General features: G+C 31.5%; 1 pseudogene across 1 annotated transcript; it reads right to left on the reverse strand.

Moving 5' to 3' along the window:
* Positions 1–12,455: 12,455 nt before the first annotated feature.
* On the reverse strand, positions 12,456–16,436 carry LOC112289494 (glycine-rich domain-containing protein 2-like; annotated as a pseudogene). Its single transcript, XR_016505648.1, has 8 exons — positions 15,707–16,436; positions 15,501–15,609; positions 15,158–15,412; positions 14,574–15,038; positions 14,131–14,478; positions 13,789–14,020; positions 13,186–13,659; positions 12,456–13,040 (listed from the first exon to the last, which is right to left on the reverse strand). The product of XR_016505648.1 is annotated as a glycine-rich domain-containing protein 2-like (transcript).
* Positions 16,437–17,719: the final 1,283 nt, after the last annotated feature.

Genomic DNA, 17,719 nt, shown 5'->3' on the forward strand with positions numbered 1-17,719 from the left:
TTTTCACACCATTCAATTTTTTTCAAAATTTATATATGTGTATCAAATTAGATCTATTATCTTTACACATAAATTTCACTTCAATCCAACTAGTAGATTGTTGAAGATCTTAGAAATCCTAACTATTCTTCAAAGTCCAATATCTAAGACCTCAACCTACTTGAAATTCAATAACCTTTATTTTAATTATTTGATTAAGCTCAAACTTACAAAATATACTCCAAACAACTATCTTCATTAGTTTTCAAAATTTAAACCATAGATTTACTACCAAATTCATGAAATTTTTCAAAACGTAATTCCATTTTTATTTTACAAATTCCAAAGTCACTTAAAACAATTGTGACTTTACAAAGCTCTTACAAAGTCATTATATACTCAAATCACTCAAAACTAATGTTCAAATAAATATTATCAAGTTTGCTATCAAATTTCCTTCTTTGATCTGCAAAAGAATCCTAAAGTTGCCATAGGTGCCCAATTTTGTACCTCACGGTCTGATTTTGACCTAAGTTAATAACTGGTCCTCTCTAGGTATCAAATTTTATCTTTTTGAATTAATTTTATTAAATCAACTTCTAATTTCTTCTTAAATATGCTCATATTCTTTATTTTTCTACCTCACCTTTTTTTGCCTTCTTTATGGCATTATAAAGTAAATAATAGCTTATTTTATAAAAAAGTAACATTTATATCTTTGATTTTATTTTCTTTTGGACTATTGTCTATTTTTTAAGATAATTTTCTTCAATATTTGAAGTAAGATCTTCTATAATATAATAATTTCTTCACCTTTTTTACCTATTAGTTGTATTATATTACAACAACAGTGTAGTCAAATTTACATTGATTGTTGTTTGATTTAAAATTTTAATTGCCTTCATGCTCATGCACTATTAATCCATACCAACCTAGTCGTAATATGTTCTATTAAGATCTTTTCAATAGAAAGCTTAGTATTCATAAAATCAAAACAAAAGAAAGGATCTTTGACATCTAAGTAGTGTTGTTATATTATAGTTCAGCTACCATGTGAAAATATTGTGTTTATATATTTAATATATACTTTATTAAATAACATGATAAGAGCCATTTTAAAGGGTTTTAATTGGTTGTAAAATGTAGTTAGATTACTACTTTAAAAGGAGGGTGTTTAATAGAACTACTATTAGAATTTAAATATTTTTTTTTATAATAACTTTTAAGATTAATTTTGGTTGATTGTAACTTTTAAATATTTAAAGTCACCTTTATTAGACATTATTGATCCTTGAAGTCTTATTTTATTTCTTTTATTTGATATTTAAGGCATACATTATGTAAATCTTATTAGAAAAAAGATTGGAGAGGGATCTTCATCACAAAAAAAGAAATTAATGCATCCATATGGATGAATGGAGATAGATGATGAAAATCTCTATTCCTATTGGCCAAAAATTATACCCAATGGACTTTAAGGAGGCTATCTAAAGCCTTATTAGGAATTAGGATTATTCTTTTGGAGGCATTCAAACTTTGGAGGCATTCAAACTTTGAAGACTAAAATTAGTAAGTTTAGATTTTTGGCTATAGTTTTGGTAAAAATTTTGTATGATTTGGAGTTTATATAAAAGAGAGATGGGCGCTCAAAATTAAGGTATGGATTTTTTACCTACTATCATTTTTTTGGACATAATACGCATGTATAGAAACTAATAAAAGATCAGTAACTAAGTTTGGAGAGAACACTCTCTCGGCTATACTTTTGATATATTTTTTGATGGATTCTAAGTTTGTATAAAGGAGATATTAGAGGTTGAAGTCAATACTTGCAATCTAAGGGTAGTAAGTGACCTAATTTACTAGTGGTTGTGTTTTGAGCTATATCTTGAGTGATTTGACAAGATTTTAGCTCAAATTTTTTTAAATATGTGAAATCATGTTAATAAAATTTATGCATAAGTTTTGTGGTATTTAAATTTTGGATTTTTGAGATATAAAGAAAATAGTCCTAAGATGCTTGTAAGTTAAGGTTTAGAGTACCTATTAGAGTTTCTAAGATGCCAAAAGATCTGTAGCAATTTTACAATTTATTTTTTTTATAATAAAGCTTAAGAATAATAGCTACATTATAAAAAAATTGAGAGAAATTGAATAATTGGATCAAGTGATATGAATTTTTAAATTTTGGAAAGATGAAAAATTTTATAGGAAAAATATATTTTGAAGAATTTCACTACAATTTGGAAATTTTATATAAAGTGAAGAGGTTTTGGGAGCCAAGACTTTGTATATAAATTAAAAGGGGAATAAATCACTTATTGGAGCTTAGCCAATAAGTTAAAGCTAAATCCTCTATATCTAGATACTCCGTGTATTCTTAGATTGCAAATCATGCCACATGATAATAAGATTCTTGAGTTAATTGAATTATATTAAGTGGATGAATTAGGTATAAATGGATGAAATCTTATGGATAAATGTTCATTAAAAATAAATAAATTTTTATTTATAGATGAAAAATCATTCATAGATAAAAATTTATTTATAATGAGAAATTTTTTTGGATGAATTTTAATCTTAGATGAATTTTATTAATAGAAAATAGAAAATAAAATAAAAACTTAAATAGTATAAAATAAAATCACAAAAATTCTTGATAGTTACTTTAAATAGCTTACATGATTGTAGCGGATTGTATGAATGTGAATTAAATTAGGTAGATGATTTAAGTTCTTTTGATAAGAAGTAGGAAGAAATTTTGTTAAATAATTTTTTAAGTTAATTAGTAGTTGTAAGATAGAATAAATCACCTAATAGAAGGATGTATTTAACTTACAATTAAAGAGTTATTAGAATTATTGGATATAAATCAAATATTAATTAAAAAATATTAAATTAATTAAATAATTATATTATTATAAATTAGAATAGGATTTTATTTAATAGAAGTATATTTTAGTTCACAAAGATTTATTGAGAATCAAATTCCATTACTAACATAGTTCTTTTAGAAAGCTCCATTCTACTCTATTATATATTTTTTAAAAATTTAGTAAAAACTTAATTAAAGGTTGATTAGATTCAATGGTCCAATACATTTCTTCAAATTAAATTAATATTATCAATGATGCTTTTACTTTTTTAAAAGCATCATTAATTAGCTTGAATAATATATGGGAGTACAAATTGGACTCTAAGAGCAAGAATTTTAGCAAGTATCTTATAAAATTGTACTCAATAAAGTAATTAGGCATCAATTTTTGAGATACTTCTTACAACCACCTTTACGAATTAAACATAGTAGATCTATATTCAAATATTTGTGGAAGATACTTGATGTAATAGCTTCTTTAAAAACTTCAAGAAGGTTGTTTCCTAAGATGTTTTATATGGCAAGGAAGTATTCTACAAGTAGTCCATCTAATCTTAAGATGCATTTGCTAGGTATTGCTTTGAAAGCAATCATGATTTTGAACTTGGTAAATAGTGAAGTTAGTAGTATGTTTATTATCCAAATAACTAACTTTGATACTTTGCTCTAATAAGTATAACAAGTGATCTTGCATTCCAAAGACTCGCCTTGAATCATGAAAAATATTTTATAGTATTTAATTGTATAATTAAATATTATTGCATTTGTAGTATATTCTTGTCCTTACTTGTTACATAGTTGTTAGATGAGAGGGAGGAAAGGAGGAGAAGGTTGTTGTTTTAATATCATATACTTCTAAAAGAAACTCTTTCTTTATTCAACCTTTAAATTAAGACCATTTAATTGAAGAACATAGATATTACCATTTTATTATTTTTATATTATTTTCCAACAATTCTTAAGAAGGCTTATCATAGATTTAATTAAAAAAAAGATTTATTAAATCATATTATAGTAATTTTTAATCCAAGAAAAAATTAGAATAAAATTACTATATGTATTATTTTGTGGCTTTGGTTTATTTAATTCCCTCTAATTAGCAAAATAATTTCATCCAAATTAGTGCTTATGCAAGCCATCTTGACTACCATTAATCTCCTCAAGCATATAGAAGTTCTACAAGCCAATGTTCTTGAAATAAATTAAAGAAGCTAATTATTTTTTAAAAAAAATATTAAATTAAAATTGCATAGTTTTCATATAGAAAAATTTGAACTTTAGAATGATAAACAAGAGCAAGAGATGGTCCAAGAGAGTTCCATATCCATCTAAAATTTTGACTTAACTTCTTCTTTCATCAATTCAATTACTTGTATAAAAGTAATTTTTAGAATACTTGTAATTAGTCATATGAGGTAATAATCAACATAATTTATTAAGATATATTCTAGGATTTGTTGAAGAGTAAATTAGATGATAATATTAATCCATATATTTAGTTTTATCAATTGTAGCAACCTCAAAATGGCAATATGAAATGGTGGTCTTAAGAAGAGGCCATTTTGACTTGAAAAAAAATTGTTATAAGTGAGTTTTTGCTAATGATTGTATTTGGATTTCTCCGGCATGGTTACCTTTAAGTCCATCATTTCACTATCTGGAACGTTGGCAAGGATGGCTATTGTATCTTCAATTGTAAAATATTTCTTTTTAATAGGATCACAAAAGAGTCTTTATTTAATTATTATAAAATAAATAGATCTATAACTTCTAAAATTACTAGAAAATTCATTAATATATTTGTTATAGATCTAATTTCAATTTTCTAAGTATAATCTAAGAAGAAAAAAAAAGAATTTATTTTTAGAAATAAAATCCTACTTTAGGTATATCCACACTTTTAAATAATTAATATCTTTCTATTGATAGATAGACTTGTCAAAATAAAATGAGTCATCAATTTGGTCTACTTCAATAATTACTAAAATATAGCATATTTGATAAACTTTTGAAAAAAATTATAATTTTTTAATCTATTTAATCAAATCTTAGCTTTAAAAAGTTAAATCTTTGTATCTATGGCCTAAATGTTGCTATAGATCTTTCACTATTTGATTCCAAAAAAGTGTCCTAATACTTGCAAAAGTCTACATAATATTAATAGAAAAGCTAATGCTTATGCCCTAAAGCTTTTCATAGTTGAAGCTTAAGAAGTGCCTTTGATTGTTAATTTTGGTTCATAATATGGGCCAAATTTGAAGCTTATATTACCTATCATAGAAATCATGTTAAAAATTTAATATATCCCATATTTTCTCTTCAAGTATACTACAAAAGATTGATTTTTATTTCTTTGGTGTCAATATTAGTGGTTATCTTTATGGTGGTGACTTAAATACTTTACTATTTTTTCTAACAATGGACTAGTATCACGGATATATATATTTAACCCAATAGTTATTTATATGATTAGGTAGAAATAGATAAATATAGATTAATTATATGAAGTCTTTTAGAGAAGCTTCTTAGAAGCTCTATAGATGCGGTTTTGACTTTAGATGTGTTTGTAGGTTAGAAACTTAGCTAATAAGCTAACCATGTGTTGGTAGCTTATGGAACAAGTTAGCTCCATGTAGTAGCTTGTGGAACAAGATAACTACGTGGCACATACATAGATAACTTGCCTTGCAAATAAAGACATATGGCTAACAAAGTCAACACATGTTGGAGGTCCTATAAGACATTGCCACGTAGTTCTTAGTTAGATAGTATATATGGAGGCAAGAGTGAAGCCTTCTTCATTCTTGTCAACGTCTTTTTAGTCTTAGTCTTCTTTCAAGACTTTCTAATCTTCTTGTTTTTGGCAATAGCCATTCTAGTTAATATTACATCACCTTTTGAGTGACTTTCTAGTTCTCTTCAGTAATAGAAGAGTGTATTGAGGATTTTCTTTCTTTGAGATTTATGTCCCTGACAGCTAGTCCTTAAGATTTGATTGCCTTGGCATAGAAAAAATAAGATTTCATATTAGAAAATTGAAAGAAAAATTGTCTTAAGTGCCAAATACTTCTATCATATTAGCTTTTAGTAAAGAAAAAAACTATATTCTTCTTCAAGTCGCTCTTAAAAGAAATTGCTTCAATATATTGGTACTATTGACTCTATTGATTGATCCATCAATTGTTTGTTGATTGTTGTTATACATAAATATTAGTTATATTTATATTTCATCTTTCTTTTTGATTGTTGCTTCCATAGGCATTTCCTTGTATTGTGATCCAACTCTAAACAAAAATTGCAATGCTTTAAGATTCTTTCATATTTCAATAAGATTTTGACTTCTTTATTAGAGAAAAGAATTGATAGTATAATTGACAAAAAAATGAACTTGATATTATATACTAGTATATAAACTTTTGAAATACATATTATTTTTTATATAGTCTTTTTTTTCTATACATATTATTTTTTTAATTATTACATATACTTCTTGTAGGATTAAGTAGAAAATATCATCACATTTTGGAAATTGTATATAGAGTACTACACAAATCTCCTATAATACATGAAGATCAAATTGAGGCATCTAAAGATGTAGATAAATTAGGTGTCTACAAAATGTGACCAAAATTTGTTACAAGGTTGCTTGAGCTCCCTTTGCTTGCATAAATATAAGTACAAAGTATCAATACTATAGCATGCAAATTCAAATTATTAAAATATTTGATTCTACTAAGTTAATATTTATTCATTATTACAATTCAATATAAGATAGATGTTTGATAGGAGAAAAACCTATTAATATTAGGCAAGCAAGGCATGTGGCTTTATTTTCTATTTGTACTAAGATTTTTAAAGACTAATTTGGACATAGCTTGGAATTAGATAGAAATAGCTAAGTGCATATGATCTTAAACGAGTTATTTTAATATAATAACTATAGAGATGTTGAAATGTCATCCATTAAAAGAACCTCTAGTCCTAAAAAAAGACCTAAACTGATCTAATAAAGCATATTATAGAATAATAATTTAATTGAAAAAAAAGAAATTTTAGGATTTATATAAATTTTTTATATATATGGCTAAATTTGGTATGATTTAAATCTCTTATTATTTGCAATCATTATCAGGGTAGAAAGAATTTATCTCAAGAAAGTACTGAGCTCTTGGCTGCCACTAATTGCTCAATCACGTCTTGAGATAAGGAAGACGAAGTTTATATATATATATATATATATATATATATAATACTTTTAGGTGCTATTATACCAAATATATAATTTTTAAGTTTCCAAAAATACCCAAAATATGATAAAACCTCTAAATCCTTTAATATCCTTAAGGGATATTATTTTCGAACTTTAATAATTCATATCTTCCAATCAGACTATTAAAACATACTCAAAATTTACATAAAGTACTAATGTACTTCTAAAAACTATCACAACAAATTTCAATTACAAATTCATTGTGGAACTTAAGATATCACCAAAGCCCTAATAGTAGCTTCAAACCCTAGTTTTTATATACCCGCATGAAATTTTCTTCATATCTTACAAATTAAACATCCAAATGCCACAAAATTTGTATATATAGTTTTTTAATACAATTAGCTACCTTCTCCAAAAAGTTTGAGCCACAAATTCATTCAAAAACTCAAGATATGGCTCCAACCATTACAATGAATAAAATCACTTATTACTGCCTTTAATTTGGATGTGCTGACTTCAACCCTATATAACTTCTTCATTTAAACTTCAAATTCACCAAAAAGTATATAAAAAGTGTAGTTGAAGAAGTATTCTCTTCAATTCTAATCACCAATCCTTTGTTGCTTTCCATAAACATATGTTAAATCCCAAAGAATGAAAATAGGTATGAAATTAATACCTTAATTTGGAGCACCAATAACTCCTTCATAAAGACTCCAAATCACATAAAATTTGCATCAAATCCATATCCAAAAACCTAAACTTGATGATCTTAGCCTCCAAAGCTCAAATGACCTCGAAAAAGAAACCCTAATCTCTAATAAGGCCTCGGGCAACTTCCTTGAAGCCCATTGGACATGGCCTTCGATCAATAGAAATAAAGATTCACATTTCTTACCTTCATCCAACCATGCCTTGCTTTCATCCCTCCCAATAAGCCTCCTACTAGTTAAAAATTTCTTCTTTAGGCTATAATCTCTTCTCAAGGCTTCATATTAAACATTTAGGTCCTCTAATTTTTTTTTTTAATGTTATAATCAAAATAGATAAAACTTAAACTAAAGTTTTTTATATCCACTTTCTTTAAATTAATCTATTAACCATTTTAACATATACCAAGACTTATGAATATATTATATGTCTTAGCTAATTTTTACATATTATAAGTAATTACAATACGATATCATCCTTCTTATGCTTTACATTTCTATATAGCACCAAGCGTATTCAAAATTACTTTATAATATCCCTCTAAGCATCTAACATTGTTGAAAAGTTTGTGATTGGTTTGGAAAAAGATAAACCTTTTTGTTGTGGAAGTCTTTGTTATTTATATATATTTTAGTTGAATTCTATCTTTTCTTTTTGACATGCATCTATTTGGACTTATATAATGTAATATTTAATAAATAAAATGATTTGAAACCTTTTATAATAGACTATATATTTTATCTCCTCTTTGCATTCCAAAATTTAAAAATATTTATGATTTAAATAATTTTTAGCAAAAAAATCACTTGAGTTAACTTTTTGGTCAATATTTTTTTCACAATCCTACCTCAAAATATTCTTCAATACATATCTCTTAAACTAATTGTTACAATTTTTTCAATAGGTTTTCACTTAAAAATACAATTACACTTTAAGTTTTATAGCCATATCTTTTTTTTAAAAGTTATGACCCTTCAAAGTTGTTGCCCTTAACTTATAATCTTACCGAATCTCTTTTGCTTTTGTACTTTGTTTTTCCTTGACTTGGTTATTTTTTAGACTCAAACTTTGCATATAAGTGGATATAATTTTTTAAATAATATTTCAAAAGCTTTTTCTAATAAAAGATCTCAATCAATCAAAATAGACTTTCTTCCAAGACTTAAAATCTTGCTCTTTATTGACTAAAATCAAAGATACAATAACCATCTAAAAAATACGCTTTTGTGCTTCCTTCTCTCTTTTAAGTCCTTTCTCTCTCCACCACATGTAGTCCTTCTTATCCTTATCCTTCTCCAAAAAGTCATTAAGAAGATTCTAAAATGAGTAACTACTACTTGTGGTCTATCTCTCCTTTATCTAAAAGTTTCTAAGTTGACTTTAAGATGACTAACCACCACTTATGGTCTATCTTCTTCTTTATCCAAAAGTTGTCGAGAGGACTCTATGATGAAAATCCACCTCTCATGGTTTATCTCTTCCTTATCTTCATCTTTTAATTTTTATAATTATCAATCTTAAGGCCAATCTTTTATTAACAAAAAAATTACATGAACAAAAATAACAAATTTTTTATAATAACCTAATTTTATACTTAAGGTAGGTACAATGTATATAAATACCTATCATTTAATTATTATACGGCCCACATTATGACAATGTCATGAGTACTTCATTCCTTCTATCTAAAAAAATAGAGCTTCATATCATTTCCAAAGCTCATCTTTCCCCCCTTGCTCTCTTCTTCCTTTTCACTTCCATTTTGTACTCTTCAAGAATCTTCTTACACCTAACATAACAAGTAAATAATAGAGTATTATGATAAACTACATTTGGTTATCTTATTAAGAATGTGTGTCAAGTTTGGAATGGACAACAGTATGCCACTTAAAATATCTACATAACTTTATTTAATTAAACTACCTTCTTTGTATGTGAATATATTTCTTTTTCTATTTATGCTCTATAATATTAGCTAAACAAATTGGTGCTGAGGTATCATTGTTTTTTATTCTTTTTTATTAATTTTTATAAAAAATAAATAAAATAAATAAAACAAAACAAAACAAAACAAAACAAAATGTATTCAATAATATCTATTTACATCATTTTTTTACTTAAATTATATTTTATATTTATTTTTTAAATTATTTTTTATTTTATTGAATTCAAATATGTCACATATATAATATCTTAAATAGAGACCAAATAAAGTTAAATAAGTTGAATTAGATTGACAAAGTAGCCACAAAAGTAACTTAATCTCTTGAAATCACCTTCATATTCATTTAATTTTTGTATTTCAAGATTTTATTATGTACAAAAAATAATTACCTAATTTTATATATTTCTAACTTAATAAAAAATTCAAAAGTAGTACATTATTGTTTCAAACATTTAAAACTTATAGAGTAGATATATATATATATATATATATATATATAGGGATTTCCTTAAGTCCTATATGCATTTATAGCCAAACTTTTTTGTTAAATAAGTCATATAAGCCCAACTTCTTTTATTGTCCAAATATCCATATGTACTCTAAATTAGCTAAAATAATAGTCTTCTTCTAGAATACCACATTATTTCTCTTTTACTAAATTCCATTATGTTTTTAAAAGCTTAATAGTTACCTACCTAATTTGATTGTGTAGTTTATGAATTTGTGATTAGCTTTTTATTTATCATATAGAGAGTCAAAGTTAATGACATCAATTGATCCATAAAAGAATTTGAGAGTTCATGGATTTATTGGACATCTTTTTATATAGGCACCACATTTATTATATATGCATAATCAACAAATTTAAAAAGATTGTGCATTGCTCTACAACTTGGCATTATTTTTAATTTATTAGATATTTCTTCATTCCAATAAAATGCTTAAAATTGGAAATAATCCAAATTTAAAAACTAAATTTTAGTTTTTGAAATCTACATTAAAAATATTATTTTTAAAAAAAAAACTTTATCTTATCTCTCTTATTCTTATCTTTTAAATAAATGAAAGTTTGTCCAATTTAAAATTTAGAGATTCTAATATGTAAAAGATGCTGCAAATATAATAAATTATTAAGTAAGAAAAATAATCAGCGAGTAATATTTAAATGATGCAAGAATGCATAGAAGAATAAGGTAGATATTACAAATCACTTTGTATCAAAATTATATATTTATATCTAAAAAATAGCTATTTTCATGAATATAATTTTAGGTATTTTTATAAAATAAATGAAAGTACATTAAAATAATTAATAAATTCCAAATCAAGTTTTTGATCAAATAAATAATAAATAAATAAATAAATAATATCATAAATATCTATATTACTTAAGTAAGTAGATATAATTATCAATAAGTTTGGCAAAGAATATCTTTCTTCAGAAATGATGTAGTAGTGATTTAGATGCCATTTGGATATACATGCATCTTTGGATGCACTATATTAACATAAAAAATGATTTTTAGAAGTTTCTTAGATGGAAGGAAATTCTTATTAAGTGTTTAACTTAGATACTTTTCCTATACAAAACTTGTGATCCTAAAGAAACTTTTACATGGCTCTCTTTTATAAATTTTAATTATTTAATTTGTATAGATTTATATCTTTAACAATACACTCTTTTATTTTTTTTGATATTATTGGTATTATTTCCACTTATAATAAAAATGTTTTCTATGCTATAACTTAAATTGAATTATACATATAATTTTCTTAAAACAGTTATGTAGTAATGAATTAAAAAATAAAGTGATAACTGATTAAAGAATGGCAAATTGAAGACTAAAATGCTTCATAAATTAGATTAGTCTTTATATTGACAATTACATCAACCAAACTAAACTTCAAATATTAATCTTTAAATAGATGCACATAAATTGTAAATTTGTATATATTTGAATACTTATAGAAATCAAAATAGAAAAACATACTTACCAACAAATTAAATAACTAAAATTAATAATTTTATATTCAGATCTCTTTAGAACTATAGGTGTTATTTTTTTGAAGGGAGTCAAAGCATTAAAATAATTTAAAATAACCAATTATGTTGCATAAATACAATAAACAGTTAGGAAATTATATTACTTTGTTATTTTTACTTGAACTCTAATTAATAAAATTTTAAATCATTTTTTTAGAATTTAAATAAATAAATAAATAACTTGTTGCACCTTAATGAACTAAATTAAGAATAATGCTGATTGAAAATGATTAATTTTATAGATATTTCTCTTAGAAGAAATCTTAGAGTTCTTAGCAAGTATTTATTCTTGATATAAATAAATAAATTACTCCAAGCATTTCCACTGTACCTTTGAATATTCCAGTGTTATGTGAGGTAGAGTAAAAATATATTTGAGGTTTTTGTTGCAAATTCTACCATGAATAGAAAGTAAAATTGTCTTAAGATTTCAAAGTAGACATTACAAAGAATTTATATTCAAATCCACTAATATTAATTATAACTTTCATGTTTACTAGAAAAATATAATTAAATAAAATCCTGTACCTAGTCTTAGAAAAACCAGCAGTAGTATTCAAATATAGTAATTTAAATGTGTTAGGTGCAATATGTTACAAACAAATTTTTAGCAATGTAATATTCTTATGTATTAGTTGTTTACAAAATTGGTGAAACGTGACAATAACTCACATGAGATGGGTTCCAGTGGCAACAAGTAGCACTGTGAAGAGTTTATAACACTCGACTGTTTGATGTACATATACAGGCAATTGTTGCAACTGACGCAGTGAATCCTACTACACTCATGTTCAAGTGGGTGGTGTGGATGAAGCTACAGATCCTATGACAATGGGTGTGAAATGTCACCCGGGCTGACTGTTGTTGACGTCCTACGTGAATCCAACCTCTGTGGGTTGAATCAGAACCTGCGTGTTTTCTTGAGGGGCAAAACCTTTGTACAACATGTCACACGAAATGAAAAGAGCAATGGATGGAACTGAAGGTGTGTGTGCTTAAACTCTGCCGCCATATCCCTCGGACATGCAACAACCTCCGCCGCCGCCACCGCCACCGCCACCGCCGCCACAGCTTACGCTGTTGCTCCAGCCAGCTGCACACGCTCCCCCACCACATGTCCCCGCACCTCCACATTCAGCACCGGATTTCGGGGTCACATCATACGTGTCCCGTGCCCAGTGTTCGAAGTTCATGCTCCACCAACACCGATGCCTCGAACAAGCTGCTGCTGCTGCTGCTATCCCTTTCGTTCCAGTCTCAACATTCACAGCTCCTGCGTAGACATGGGTGGTACCACATTAAAACGTCAGTGGATGTCGATGACGATGTCTTTTGCTAGAGCTAACGATCTCACCAAGTGCTAGCACTGACTGCACATAAGTTAAAGCGTGGCGGCACAAGCTGGTTCTGAATCTTACCCCATTCTGCTCCATGTGGCAGTATCGTCTTCTTCGTCACCTTCGTCGGTCTTTTGCTCATCGTGCCAAGCAAATCGTGAACGGCTAGTGCAGTGACAGTTTGCAAGAGCAATACGAGAATCACATTTTCTCCTAAAGTGACCTCCACTGCGCCGGACTTCCAATTGAAAAGTGCCGTAGCTTTGCCCGTGGGACATTCCGGAGTGTAGCGCACGACAGTGACAAATCCACGTTCATCTTCGGGTTGACTGTCCCGAACTTGGTATTGCAGCCACCTTCCTGACACGAGTCCGATAGGATAGCCAACGCCACCCGCAATCGTCAGCTCTGGGTATTCATCCATTTCAGGGTCGCGGTTCTTCCTCACTGTGAAGACAGTGTTTGGTTCAAACAAAGCCCACTGTCTTTGCAGCGTGGCATTCTCTAACTGCTGCTTTGCGTTCATCAGCTGAGTCGCAGATGCCGCACGTACAACTGCAATCACAAAATGAAATTCGACAAAAAATGAGAAAATCCATGGAGCCAGGCAAGCACTTATCTCCGAAATTAAAGCACGTAACTTCTCGCGAGGGCAGCTCAGCTTATATTGAGATTTAGACTTACTGGGTGGGTCTCCGAGCTTTGCATCTGGATTTGGCCGAAAAATGTCTACGATTCTTTCGTGTTCAGCCACTGGCATGCAAATTCTGGCTCCCGATCCATTGGGCTTGCCACAACTTTGCAACTTTCGGATGCGAACTGTGTACACTCCTTCATCCCGATGGTCCAAAACGATTCTCGTCAACCAGCGGCCACTTTGAAGATGTCGCCTCCGTTTACTATCTCCTGGAAGTTGTCGTCAGTGGACGTGGCATTAATGGCTCTAAAGAGATAGGGTGAGGGGATGGGCGGAGTGATGGAAGCAGAGATTCTCACAGCTGGAGGCTTCCTTTGCAAATCTCAGATGTGGTCATCTTTGTGGAATGACAACCAGTCGAGCGCGGAAAGAGTTGGTGATGCCAGCAGCAAATTGAAGGGCACATGCACCTCGCCGAGAATAGTAGATTTCTTCTTGAAGCCTCCTCTCATAAGACAGGGCTTCCGCATATGTAGCTCAAGAATTACACCTTCCACAGACGTCTCAAAGGTGAATGTCCACTGTGATTGATTCCACTGCGGTTGCTCCGAAATCTCCACCTCCTCTGTGTTCATTTCAAAATTCCCGCAATTTTTCATTGCCCTCATTCGGACAAAGACACGAGAACCTATCCTCTTCACAGGTACACACTTCGCTTCCAGAATATCCATACGAATCTGTCAAGAAACTCAGCAAATTATTACATATACTCTTGTACAAACTGATAACGGCCATTGACATGGTTTACTAGCGCCGATCACTAAGTTCCTACCTGCACTGATTGCCGGCCCTTGAGATAACTGTACTGAGACTCCTGCTCAGTCCTGTAACTGCTCGACGTGTGCCTCCCATATTTTTGCGAATCCAAATAGGGGGAACTTGTGAACCGTAACGACGTGGGAACCTCGGCTTGGTACATAGCGCCCGCCTTTACATACGGAAGGCTGAAAGTTTTCTCCCACAGCTGCTTGGTTTCTTCGAAGCAATCGCTCAGTTTCGACCCTTCCTGCCGATCGCTGTCAGTATCATCGTGATACAGCACTTAACCCAGAATTTGGAGCGTGTCGGCCCTGTAAGCGATAGGGTCGAGCTGATGCGAATGCCACATCAAATCGATGTCGTACGTGGGTACGAGGAACAGCTTCCCCTTCGACTTCGCAGCCAGATGCAGGAAACCCTTGTACCGCATTTCTGCAGCGTGCAAAAACGACTCTTGACGGAAATGAAGCTGGGAAACCTGCCAATGCACATCATTACACCTCAGCTAACAAATTAGAGATCTTTGTTTCGAAAAATGCACCCCGGAAGCTGAGATCGGATAAAAAGGGTAGATTTGCGATCGAAACGGTGAACCACCTGATAGTGAAACGAGACCTGCCTCATAACTGCGTTAACAAGATCGTAGCTTATAGGCCGTCCACTTTCATTCCCCACTTCTGCTCCACAGGTGGATGTCGTGGAGTCGCTGTAGTGATCATAAGGCATATTGGGGAACAACTTCGTCCAAAGCTGGATGGTCGTCTCGGTAGCTACTACCATGAATCGCGCTTCCGGAACTGGAGCTCCTAAAATTTTCCCAAACACTGTCCTGCAGTCCTGGGCATACTGGATCTGCAACACATTGGCAGAGTTTGAGATTCCCGAACACCAAGTACTGTGACGCAATCGCTGAAGATCATCTCAGGCTCAGCTTACTTACAGGATTGAGACGGTGACAATGCCAAACCCAGGCGCAGTCCAACGGAGGGACGAGTGCGGTAGCTCCGCTCTCTTGACTCGCAAGCAATGGCAACCAACAGGTCTCGTATCTGCGAAGTTGAAAATAAAACCCCGTTAGCACAATGAGACGGCTGGTGATTGGATATGGGTAAATGCAATCAGACAATCGATCTGAGGACGCAGTACCTGCGAATGGCGCGATCTAATGTAGGTCCCGTTATTGTGAGTGCCTGATCTTGGCTCACTCTGGCTAGTAAACTAAGCTGCTTTTTGGCTGCAGTAATGAGGCTAGGGATGTTTAATGAAATAGCCTGAGCAGTCCTCCATTCCTTTAAAGGACTTGTCCGGTCCAGCTCCATTCTTTACGATTCCTTTGAGGGATCAGTATATACTCACTGATGCCCAAGCACATGAATGTTTTCCAGATAACTCAATCTCAATAAACATGGTCTCTGTCGTCAATGCCACAGCTAATGTTCAATAATCAATAGCTGCATGCTTCTCCGGATGAAGCATTCACCAGCTAAACATCTCCGCTGGAACGATGATTCCAGCGTAGCGAACATCGAACCTGGTCCCGAGGGAAACATGCCAGACCACTGCAGATTACTGCATTGTAGACTACAAACAAAACCAGTAGTCCAGGTCGAAGCATGTGCGACTATGCGATTTTCTGCAAGCTGCCCTCTAAGTTTATTCCTCTCCCAGTTTGCGCAGCATCTGAACTCAACCACGAGCCCGGGTGTTGAACGACAGATGTGTAAGGTCCTGTATGCATGCGTCTGTAGAATATACATCACTTTGCCGCGCTTGCCTATGTAACTGAAGAATGAGATCGTGGTGCATACACCGGAACAGTCTGCTGTCGTTTCGCAAGCTTGTGCGGCAGCAGAATGTTGATAACAGATCTAACGATGATCTAAAATGAAAAGCACCTGTGATTGATCCTCGAAAGTTGAAAGTTTTATCAGATAGGTTGTATTAAAGTAACCTTTTTAATTGCAGCATTAAATGCTAGTCACTTTCTCATCGATACCTGCCGCTTGTCTAATAAAAAGGTCAATCACGGAATTCGCACAAAGTGAACATGTAGACCAATCACTATTCCTCAACAATAATGTGGAGTTCATTCATAGGGAAAGTTACGCGCATCGACAGGGAAACTTTTCGAGTTACATTAGTTCATTAATTCTGTCTTCGATGATCCCCGGGCACAGTAAATCATTTCCCAAATGCGGATGAGCATTGGCTCGTTACAGATAAGCAAGGAAACACTCACCATGGTCAAAAAAATGTATCTGCCATCTAGCAACAGAATCCAATTCTGTTTGTTCCACGCAAAAAAATAAACTTCTACCGCCTGCATTAAAATGCTCCATCGATGGAGGAACCGCATGCTCAAATTTCGCCTTCAACGACAGTTGGTCAGAGTCACTTCTCCTGGCTGCAGTGTCCACACGTCGGTGAGCGATTGAGGCTCTGTTCGGCTGATTGTTCTAGTGGTCAGGTAAGGGACAAGATGTGATTAGTTTAGTAATGGGGGATTACAAAGACAGCAACCATGCTGCGAACGAGGACCCCCCAGTAATAGCCATGACCAGAGAAGGCTGACACAAGCTCCACTGTGGCAGGCGCCTTCCATTGATTGGCACCTTGGATTTTAGCTGGGTTCCGAATAGCATCCGCATCAACGTTTTCAAGGAGGATTCTAAAACGGGCAACTGCATTGCAGTGCATTCGGAGCTGCCAGGATTCCTTCTTTTGTCACCACCGCGGAATGAAATATCAGAGACCCAAAAATTGCCAAATCTACCAACGATTCTCAAGAAATTCTGGTCTACGTGTGATGATATTAGAGCCAACCCTGGCACGTTCAGGCTTGATATGAACTTTGGGTGGGTTATCAAAAACGGAATTGTTCCCTTCCTTTGTCTGGGGTTTTTTCCTCAAAAAGTGTTTGTCTGGTTCATTACTTGTGTATGACTTCTTCCTGAAGCAGGAAAAAGGATCTTTTGATATGGTGGAAAGTTTTTGTGATCTCTATGTTTCCTGCTTTGTCAATGGGAGGTTGCTCAATGTAGAATGAATTGATCCAAGTTCTAAATCAAGTCATCAGCATGATCATTTGGAAATAGTTTTAACTCAGCTTCTTGGTGTTGTTGTTGCGTTTCCATTTGCATCACTCGTGAAGAAGTTGGA

The sequence above is a fragment of the Physcomitrium patens genome, chromosome 12 (genome assembly GCF_059467195.1).
Source record: "Physcomitrium patens ecotype Gransden chromosome 12, ASM5946719v1, whole genome shotgun sequence".
Classification (NCBI taxonomy): domain Eukaryota; kingdom Viridiplantae; phylum Streptophyta; class Bryopsida; order Funariales; family Funariaceae; genus Physcomitrium; species Physcomitrium patens.